Source organism: Sus scrofa, chromosome 10 (assembly GCF_054392235.1).
Source record: "Sus scrofa isolate SSC_HxYL_T2T_F1_AM1 chromosome 10, Sscrofa_HxYL_maternal_Yorkshire_Landrace_v2.0, whole genome shotgun sequence".
Classification (NCBI taxonomy): domain Eukaryota; kingdom Metazoa; phylum Chordata; class Mammalia; order Artiodactyla; family Suidae; genus Sus; species Sus scrofa.
The window spans coordinates 38967501-38978812 of NC_139392.1; positions in this window are offsets into that span (position 1 = coordinate 38967501).

Below are 11312 nucleotides of genomic sequence, written 5' to 3' on the forward strand. Positions count from 1 at the left end.
CCAGCTGTCCCGGCCGACTCGGGCCCGGGTCCGAGGGCCCGCGGGGTCGACCAGCTGTCCCGGCCGACTCGGGCCCGGGTCCGAGGGCCCGCGGGGTCGACCAGCTGTCCCGGCCGACTCGGGCCCGGGTCCGAGGGCCCGCGGGGTCGACCAGCTGTCCCGGCCGACTCGGGCCCGGGTCCGAGGGCCCGCGGGGTCGACCAGCTGTCCCGGCCGACTCGGGCCCGGGTCCGTGTGGCCCTCGATGGGATCCCTGGGGTTGTCTTGATGCCGGGGCCGTCCGTCCGTCTCTGCCAACTCACTCGCTGGGGTCGTGTCTGCACCGCGTTGACTGCCTCTCTCCGGGGCCTGAGTCTCCCGGACAGGGTGTGTCGTTTTGTGTTCGATGTTTTCTGAGCTTCCCCTCTGGCCTAGTGATTTCCTTCTTCTCTATTGAAATCAAACACGTCCCAGCACTTGGGTGCATAGCATTTTATTTGGCCCGCGCCGCCCCGCCGCCCTTGCCGCGACAACGTTGCTGTCCCTGTATTAGGACGGTGAGGAGGTTCTTGTTGGTCTTCGGATGGCCGCACCCACGGTCTATGGAGCTTCCCAGGCTAGGGGTCGAACTGGTGTTACGGCTGCTGGCCTACGCCCGAGCCGCAGCCGTGCCGGATCTGAGCCTCGTCTCAACCCCCTGCGTGAGGCGAAGGATGGAGCCCGCAACCTCATGGTCCCTAGTCAGATTCGTTTCCTCTGTGCCACGAGGGAAAGTCCTGAATCAACGATGCACGGATTTAGGACGCTATGGAGGGATGCATTGGCCGGCCCCAGGTCATATGGGGTTCCGGAGCCAGGGATCCGATCCAAGTCCCAGCTGTGGCAACGTGATTACTTGAAAGAGGACCCTTTAAAGCCGGGGTGGGGGTGGCGGGAGGGGATGACACTGCATGCCATGGAGGCGCTCACCTGTCCTTTTTGTGGACACCTTTTCCGCGGTGGTGACAATGGATGCCCTGGCTGCCGTTCGGAAATGAAAGGTGAAGGCCAAGGTCCACGGTCCGTGGTCGGCGTGGTTCGTCTTCAAGGCCACGGATGAAGAAACGGGCTCCAGGAGGAAAGAGTCCAGGCCTTATGCCTGCCCTGCCTGGAGAATCCATGTCGCCACACAGCGATCCATCCCGATGCGTTCGTTGGTCCTGCGACGCCCCCTGCCGTAAGCTGCTTTTTATAGTCTCCGAAAAGGTCCGCCAGATGGCTCCCGGGGTGGGCCTGGGACGACCAAGTTCGGGGCCGGAAGAGGCCACTTCCAAGTGGGGGAGGAGTTACAAGTGGGTGGCAGACCTGAAGATAACCTGGAGGGGAGGAAAAAGGAGGGGAACCGTGACCGACCGAGCGAGCCGGAGGGGAGGGGAGGGGAGGGGAGGGGAGGGACGATGGGATGGCACCATCGGGAGTCCTGCTCAAAGAATTGGAGCCTCCTTGAGACATGCGACCACATCCATCATTCCAGAGGGAATGGAAGCGTCTTCCCCATGGTTGTACAATGATACATGTCCTTCAGAGTCCCTGAGAAAAAAAGGAATACAAGGCAAGATTTTGTCCGTGGAGGGAAGGGGGGGGGGGGGAGAACAGAGGCTCCAGACTTTGGATCTCTTGGCACAGGGGCCTCCTGCGCCGTATGGAAAGGACTGTTCCTAGGGTGCTCTCAGAATGGGATTTCTGGGTCCCACGAACCTTGTGTGTTGGACAAAGAGGCAGAAAGAGGGGTTCCCGGCTGGAAAGCCCAAACCACAGCTCTTCAGATGGGTAGGGAAGGGCAGACAGACTTCCGGCCCCAAGCAGTGATCTGGACCTCCAGAGGCCTTAGGACGACTTCACTGAGAACACGCAGAATACGACCCAGCCACAGCGTCCTCTATACCTAGCTCTGTTTCACTTTCTCTGTCTCTCTCCCCTCCTCCTCTTTCTCCCTCTGATTCTGCCTCTCACTGTCTGCCTATCCTCCGTCCCTCCCTGTCTGTCTCTGTCTCTCTCCCTCACAAGCACACCAAAGCGGGTCCCCCCCCCCCCCCCGGAAAGGACGGATGTGAGACGGACACCCTCTTCTTCCCGTCTTGAAAGCAGGAGAAAAACCTTCCTCTAGAAGCCCAAGTTCAAAGCCAGCTGTTTCAAGGAACGTCTGCCTCTGGCAAGGGGGAGGGGGAGGGCGAGGGGGAGGGCGAGGGGGCGGCCTGGAGGCAGCCTGGAGCACCCACGGCATGCATTCAGAAACCTCGTGCATCTCTCTTCCGGTGCTATCTTTTGGGGGCACGTGGTACTCTTGGGCAAGTCCTCCGAACGATAGTGGAAACAAACATCTGTCTTCTCTCCCACACCTGATGAATGCAGACAGACACACTGGAAGAGCACCCACCCCCCCTTTTCCCCCAAAGGACTCTTGTCACTGTACAGACGGGGGGGGGGGGGGGGGGGGCGGCACGGGGGTGTCACACGCAGTCTTGGTGGCTCGTCTATGTTTCCAATCCGCCCAGGCAGTGCAGGCGGCCACCACTGCTGCTGCCACCTCTCACCGATCGTTCATCCTGTCCGTCAGTGCTATGACAGCACTAAGCTCTTCAGGGAGAAAATGCTCCCTGCCTTTCCTCTCGGAGGGCACACTGAGGGCACCCACTCCCATTAACAAAGTTTATTCACCTTGACAGGAAGAAAAGAGCTTGGGGTTTCTCACACCGCTGCAGATGACACTTTCCTACCGACTCTGGAATTCTCTTGCTCATTCTCCGGTGGGCCCGCCCCCCCCATTTCAGGAGAGGGTGTTTGGTTCTGGGTTGGGGTGCGTGTGTGTGCGCGCGTGTGTGTGTGCGTGTGGGTGTGTGTGTCTGGGTGTGTCTGTGTCTTGCTTTTTCATTTTATTGGAATACAGTTGACTGACAAAGTTGTATGAACTTACAGGGTTGTTTCTGGGTGTTCGTCATGGCAGTGAAAGGAAACACCAGGATTTCCCTAGAAAGCCATCCCGTTCACCTGATCGGTGGCGTGAAGGACATTCACATCCTCCTTGAGTTTCGCATTTGAAAGTGAGGGGCGGGTGCGTGCAGCAGGTCCCCCCCCACCCCACCCCGCGCCCCGAACGTGCCTCCCGCAGTGGCACTAGGAGTGTGTGCAATGAAAGGGACAGGACACCAGACACCAGAGGACCATTCTGACCCTCCTTTCCTTCTCTCTTCGGAAAGCAGGAAATAAATCTCTTGGGTGAAAGAAAAGTGTGCTCCCTGCCACGAAATTTGGGGGGGGGGGGTGTCGGGTTGGCGATAAGGACTTCACTGCTCCCATGGCTCCTGCAATGTTCACGAATCCTCCAAATCCTCAAGGCAAGATGGTTCACAACCAATACATGAGCGAGCTGTCAGAGACACCAGGGACTGAAACACTCCGTATTAGGGAGGGGTCCTCACTCACTTTCATGCAAAGGCAGCGACAACAGCAGCCTTTTCAAAGATGGCTGCAGGCAAGAGGGTGGGGGAGATGATGGAGAAAGTGGTGGTGGCGGCGGCGGCGGCGGCGGCGGCGGCGGCGTGGCAGACTTGGATCACGTCCATTATGTTCATTCAACAAACAGTCGGGGCGACGGGAGAATGGCCGCTTGGTGGTCTGTGTTTCTCCAGGCTCCCTGACCCACTCCCTGCCCCACACCCCCAACCCCCCACACCCCCTTGGACATGGGCAGGAAGGTTTCTAGAGAAGGCAGTGCCTGACCTGCCGGCTCTGTCACCCTGGGGGGAGAACATTTCGGAGAGTCGCCAGAGGCTTCAGACTTCCTACCCCTCTCCCTCCCCCACTCTGAACCCTGGTAACTAGACTTCATTCAACCGACACTTAGGATGGGTCATCCAACTGTTCTCTCATGAAGGAAGGAAGGAAGGAAGGAAGGTGGGTCGGTGGGTAGGTGGGTGTGTTTTCTGCGTGGGGTGAAGCCTTCCCTCCCTCGATGCAAGCCTGATATCCTCACCTGTCACAGAGACTGGACCCCTAAAAAACTACTGTGTCCGGTTTTCTCCCATTTAGGGGGTTCCAGAGTGTGTGTGCGTGCGTGCGCGTGTGCGTGCGTGCGTGCGCGTGCGTGTGCGTGTGCGTGTGCGTGTGTGTGTGTGTGTGTGTGTGTTTTGAGGGCCACACCCACGGCATATGGAGGTTCCCAGATGACGGATCGAATCGGAGGCTTTAGCTGCTGGCCTCCTACACCACAGAAACAGGAATGCCAGGTCCGAGCCGCGTCTGGGACCAACACCACAGCTCACGGCAACACTGGATCCTTTACCCACTGAGCGAGGTGGACAGGGATCGAACCTGCAACCTCATGGTTCCTGGTCGGATTCATTTCCACTGCGCCATGGCGGGAACTCTGCTTTGTGGTTTTGGCGTTTGGATTCCAGAAGGTGGCGTAGGGGTCCCTGTTCGTCATCTATTGGATAGAGACTCGTGTGTGTATATGTTCATCCCATCCTCCTCATGGATCCCTCTCCCCCGCCCTCATGATTTCTTTTTCCCCCTCTGCTTTTTAGGGCTGCCCTCGTGGCATATGGAAGTTCCCAAGCGAGGGGTTGAATCGGAGCTACGGCTGCTGGCCTACGCCACAGGCACAGCCATGTGGGATCCGAGCCGCGTCTGCGACCGACACCACAGCTCACGGCACTGCCTGCCGGATCCTTACCGCCCCCCTGAGCGAGGCCAGGGATCGAACCCACACCCTTCCCTGCAAAGGTTCCTCGTCGGATGCGCTTCCATGGTGCCACGACAGGAACTCCCCCGTGATGGTTTTTTTTCACGCTGGTGTTCCCACCAACAAGGAAGGAATGGCCCAATATTCTGGAATCACCTAGAGGGGAAAAGACGCTGAAAAAGAAAGAACGGAGGGATAGATGGATGTAGATGGATCACTGAATCCCCTTGACTGTACACCTGAAACGAACACAACATTGTAAGCAAGCCCACTGTACGCCGAGCTAAAGCAACAACAACAACCAACAACCACAACAAACTTACATCTTAAAAAAAAAAAAAAAAAAAAAAAAGAAGATGTCCCCTGCAGTTCCCATCAGGGCTCAGCGGTAATGAACCCGACTAGGATCCGTGAGGATGTGGGTTCGATCCCTCCCCTGGCCTCGCTTGGTGGGTTAAGGATCCCGTGTTGCTGTGGCGGTGGGGTAGGCCCGCAGCTACAGTTCTGATTCGACCGTGAGTCTGGGAACTTCCATAGGGCTGGGGCGTGGGCGTTAAAAAAAGATATACTATATGCATACTATATACATATGTAGGAGTTCCCGTCATGGCTGGACGAATCCGACTAGGAGGCCTGAGGGTGCGGGTTCGATCCCTGGCCTCGCTCGTTGGGTTCAGGATCGGGTGTTGCCGTGAGCTCTGGTGTAGGTCGCAGACAGGGCTCGGATCCCGCGTTGTGCTGGCTCTGGTGTAGGCCGGTGGCTACGGCTCCGATTGGACCCCTAGCCTGGGAACCTCCATGTGCCATGGGTGCAGCCCTAGAAACAGAAAATAACTACGTGTGTGTGTCTGTGTGTGTGTGTGTGTGTCTGTGTGTGTGTGTGTGTGTGTGTGTGTGTGTGTGCGTGTGTCTGTGTGTGTCTGTGTGTGTGTGTATACAGATAGATATAGATATACAGATATAGATATAGATATATCACCTACCTAAAGGCCCAGGACTAGAGAAAGCATTGGGTCATTAGGATCTAAGAATCTTCTCCCCGCCCCCCAAATCCATCCATCCAACCCACCCTCCCTCCCTCTCTCCATCTTTCACTTTTCCTGATAAAGACAAAGGGACAAAAATTGTTTGTTTGTTTGTTTCTTTGTTTGTTCGTTTCTTTCTCAAAAGATGTACATCTACTTTGTAACTTATACCTCTGTCAGAGGGATGGAGAATCCTTGACCTTTTCCTCCCTACCCAAATCCTTCCAGAAGTCAGAAACTCAGTGGCTGGAAAACTGGACTGGATCCTGAAGTTTTTCCAGTTGCCTTCCATCTCTGGCTACAACTCTCTTCATGAGCGTTTCCCATTTTCTCCCACCCTTTGGACCTGGCATCCTTGTGGATGAGAACACGTATCGCTTGTCCCGAGGCCCTGAAAACGGAAGCTAGTGGAGTCCCTCGATGAACACATCAGAGAAATGGTCTCTGAGAGTGTCTCTGAGAGTGAAACCATCACCCTGTGTTCATTTCTCTAAGAGCCCCTCGGAAAGTTGGCCCCAACACCTGACGGCATTCTCAGAGGGGCCTTTCAAAAGACTGAAGGGGCGTTCCCGTCATGGCTCCGTGGTTAACGAATCCGACTAGGAACCGTGAGGTTGCGGGTTCGATCCCTGCCCTCACTCAGTGGGTTAAGGATCCAGCGTTGCCGTGAGCTGTGGTGTCGGTCGCAGACACGGCTCGGATCCCACGTTGCTGTGGCTCTGGCGTAGGCTGGCAGCTATGGCTCCGATTCGACCCCTAGCCTGGGAACCTCCATATGCCATGGGAGCGGCCCAAGAAATGGCAAAAAGACAAAACAAACAAACAAACAAACAAACCGACAAAACAAAAGACTGAAGGGACTTTCCCCTCTCCCTCTCTCTTCCCTCTGTCTCACTCACTGTCTCTGTCTGTCTCTCTGTGTCTCTCTCACACGCACACGCACACACACACAGAGTCACCGGCTCCGTTCTTCATATGTAACAGTTTGAAAGTTCCAGGAAAGGTTGGCAGCCCAAACCGGCCTTGGTACTCCAGCTCCAATTAAGTCTCAGAGACAGAGTTTTGGGGTGAAGCATAAAGAACAGCTTTATTGCTTTGCCAGGCTAAGGAGGCCACAGCAGGCTAAGGACCTCAAAACTGTGTCCTCCCTTGAGAGGGGATAGCAAGGGGTTCTATAGGTTTAGCTTAATGGTAGGCATGGGGGTGGCGGAGCTGTCTAGAAGCATCAGGGTGCTTGCATTCTTCTCCCTGGATAGGAGATTAGGATAGACCATTTCAAAGTCATCAAGGCTGGAGTCAGGTGGTCCATGGAATGTTTCCAGTGTCTTTGGGGTTATGGCATTTTGACCTTCTCTCTGGAGTGAAGATTGCTCATCCACGGGGCGGGCGTGGGGCGGGGGGTGGGGGGGGGTCGCAATCCTTAGGGAGTGTTTCAAGGGTAGAGAAAACACCAGGTTCACTACAACTCTGACTCGACAGTAGTCATTAGTCATAAGTTCGTGGGCCAAGGCAAGCCATAACCTAACGGAGACTATTTCAAAGTAGCTTTTAGCTGTAACAATGTCTCTGGCTCCAACACACCAGCACTCCGGGGCTTGAGCTTGGTTTCAGTTTCAGAGGAGGGAACTCTGGCTCCAAGGATTAACCCCTTCGTTCCTTTGGTTTCTGTGGGCCTGGTTCGGGGAGCCCATCCACATCACCGCCTTTTGAGAGGCCATCTGACAACTGTTTCACCAAAGCGACGTCATCTCAAAACAAGGAAACCAGTTCCATGAAATGGAGGATCTCTCCCTCCCTCTCCCTCCCTCTCCTTCTCACTCTCCTCTACCCACAGCTCATGGCAACGTGGGATTCGTAACCCAGTGAGCGAGGCTGAGCATGGAACCTGCCACCTCATGGTTCCTAGTTGCATTTATTTCCACTTCTGCACCACGATGGGACCTCCCCAGCACAGTTTTTCACACGTGAAGTTTCCCGGGACGTCTCGGAGGAGGCGGACCCCAAACGTGTCTCCATGCCCTATGTGGGTGATTCCTGTGAGGTAAAATGACTTAAGGACCGGCCCACACAAAAGGGACACTCTGGCCCTCCTTTCTGGCCCCCAGACAGCAGGAGATGAAAATCTCCTCCTCGTGCAAAGGAAGATGGCAAGTGAAGATGTCCATTCCCACACCAAGGCCAACATGCTCCAGAAGTTTTGCGGGGTTTCCCGGGTTGGGAAATGGCGGGGGCTCCTTTGGCCTGACACGAGGCGAGTTTCGTGCACACATCCTCCCCCACCCCCCTCCATGCAGTCTGCGAGGGGCAGCCTGAGGGTAGGGAAATTGGGGAAAGGGGGGAAAAAAAACACTTTCCCTAAAGAGAAGCTCCAGGAAAAGTCACCACCTCTGACTTGACTGGAGAGTTTCTGCATTTGAATGAAGTGATTGAACCCAGGCCCTGAGGCCTGGATCTTCCTGATCTCCCCTCCCCCCCTTCCCGGGCGTGAGTCCAGGCGATTTGGGAAGCGAGAGGCGGCGCAGCAGGGATGGCGGCCGGGGGTGGGGGGTGGGGCGGGCAGCTGGGGCCGGGAGTGGGGGGGTGCGGGACTAATGAACCAGCGCCTGCCTGCATGCCTGCCTGCCTGCCTGCCTGCCTGCCTGCCTGCCTGCTTGCCTGCCTGCCTGAACGAGCCCCTCCCCTCCCCCCCCACCCCCTCCCCACACCCACCCGCCTGAGGGCAGGGATGGGGCCTGAGAGCTAAGGGAAACTTCTTTGCTAGCTACTTGTCAGGGAGTGATCCCAGCTCAAAGTCCCTTTGCTTATTTCGGAACAAGGTCTGAGTCTCAGCTAGTACAGAGTTTCTGAATGTCTCGGCACATGGACTGGCCTGCACCAAACAAGCAGACAGGAAGAAAAATGAACACACAGAAATCCAGCTGGTCTCCTTCTCCCAGAGTCTCTCTTGGAGAAATTACCTTAAGCTCAGTGACTTTGCCCCGTCTCCCTCTGGTGCAAAGCCATCCCTGGAGGAGCCAGGTCTTACATGAGCAGGGCAGGGCAGGGCAGCACCACCCAGGTGAGCTGGAGAGTGGAGAGTCAAGTTGATAGATACCCCAAATGTGGCTGGCCAGGGGTCTGGGCTAGCATTCCGTGTGAACTCACACACCCAGGCACCTAGCACCGATTTCCCCATGTTCTTCCGACCCTGATTCTCACTCTTCTTCTGTCCCCCCCCCCCCCCCTTCCTTCGGCTTTTTGCCTTTTCTAGGGCCGCTCCTGCGGCATATGGAAGTTCCCCTGCCAGGGGTCCAATCGGAGCTGTAGCCGCTGGCCTGCACCAGACCCACAGCAACGCGGGATCTGAGCCACGTCTGCAACCTGCACCACAGCTCACGGCAATGCTGGATCCTTAACCCACTGAGCAAGGCCAGGGATGGAACCTGCAACCTCATGGTTCCTAGTCAGATTCATTAACCACTGAGCCACAATGGGAACTCTGACTCTCCCTCTTCCCTGCCTGATACCTTAAGAGCCTGATCGTTTGTGGGGAAATGAAATCCCAGCTGGCAAGAGCCACCTTATCTTCCCAGCACACGAGAAAAGAATAGGCGCAGGCTCACATCCATCTTATGTTTCTATGCCTTGCCCTGGCCCCACCGTTTCAGAAAGCTGTGTCCCTCCACCTGTCAAAAGCCAAAGCCCAGGAGTTCCCGTCGTGGAATAGTGGAAAGGAATCCAACCAGGAACCATGAGGTTGCAGGTTCGATCCCAGGCCTTCCACAGTGGGTTTAGGATCTGGTGGCATCACCTTGCGCTGCGGTGTAGGTTGCAGACGCAGCTTGGATCTGATGGTGCTTGTGACTGTGGCATACACCCCAGCAGTTGTAGGTCTGATTCGGCCCCTAGCCCGGGAACCTCCATATGATGGGGGGAGGGGGGGGGGGGAGGCTGCAGCCAAAGCCCAAGGAAGAAAGACAATCAGAATGTTGCGTGGAACTCCTGGAGACTTAACAACCACCACCAGTCATGACCATGGCTGTCAACCGACACCAGAGCCAAAGAAATGTCGGATCAAATAGGAACCTGCCACTTACACCAGTACTCACCACAATGCAGGACCACAAAAACAAAGGAACAAGAAACCAAAACTAAATAATTGCCCAGGAGCAGCAGGTGCAGGAAAAGCATGCTGACTCTCACCCCCCAGAAGCCAGAGGTAACCTATTTATCACCCCACACGCACACACCTCAGCACCACCAGCACCAGCACCCCCCCCCCCCACCCCAGGATCGAATCTGCATCCTCGTGGGTGCTCCTCAGCTTTGTTACCAATGAGCCACAATGGGATCTCCCCAATCCAGGTTTTTATGTTTCTTTTTTTTTTTTTTTTCCCCTTGCTTTCTTCGGGTGGCACTCACGGCACACGGAGGTTCCCAGGCTAGGGAATCAGAGCTTGAGCCACTGGCCTACACCACAGACACAGCAACACCAGGTCCGATCTGTGTCTGCAACCTACACCACAGTTCAGGGCAATGCCAGATCTTTCACCCACTGAGCGAGGCCAGGGATCAAACCAGCACTCTCATGGATGCTACTCAGATTCCTACCTGCTGAGTCACAATGGGAACTCCACTAAATACATAAATTTTTTCAAAGAGAGAGAGAGAGGGAGAGTGTGTGTGTGTGTGTGTGTGTGTGTGTGTGTGTGTGTGAGAGAGAGAGAGAGAGAGGTCTGGTATCACTTGGGGAAAAATAAAATTATGCTTGGAGAAAAATACCTGTCCCTAGAGATCATTCACAATGGCTTGTTCTGCCTGTTCATTTCTCTCTTTCTTCCCTTTTCTTTTTTCCTTCCTTTTCTTTTCCTTTCGCATCTGTCTGTGCCGTGTGTGTGTGTGTGTGTGTGTGTGTGTGTGTGTGTGTGTGTGTGTGTGTGTGTGTGTGTGTGTGTAGTCTTCTTTTAGGGCTTCACATGTGCCATTTTGTAGGTTCCCAGGTTAGGGGTCAATGCTAGTCGGGTTCGTTTCCACCGAGCCACAACGGGAATTCCTGCCTTGTGCTTCTTTATCTTTGCTCTGTTACTAGGTGCTAGGGATTCCTTTTTGTTAAGTCCAGTCACTTAAATAAGGGTGTTTGCAGGGTTGCCTAAAGCATCAAAAATGTATTTTCTCATTAAATATTGGAATGTGGGGAGTTCCTGTTGTGGCTCAGTGGTAACAAACCCGACTAGTATCCATGTATGCCGGTTCGACCCCTGGTTTGGGAACTTCCGTATGCCACAGTTATGGCTCTAAAAAATCCTCTCTCTCTCTCTCTCTCTCTCTCTCTCTCTCTCGATAATATACACATACACACACACATCCATACGTACATACCTATGTACACATATACATATACATTGGAATTTGGTCTGCCATCGATGAGATGCTCCCTCTTTGTGTGTTGTTCATTTTGTTTTTTGTTTTTTAGGAGTGCACCCTCGGGATATGGAAGTTCCCTGGGCTAGGGGTTGAAGAATCGGAGCTGTAGCTGCTGGCCTGCACCTCAGCCAGAGCTATGCCCTGCCAGATCACCCGATCTGAGCTGAGTGGCCACGTCTGTC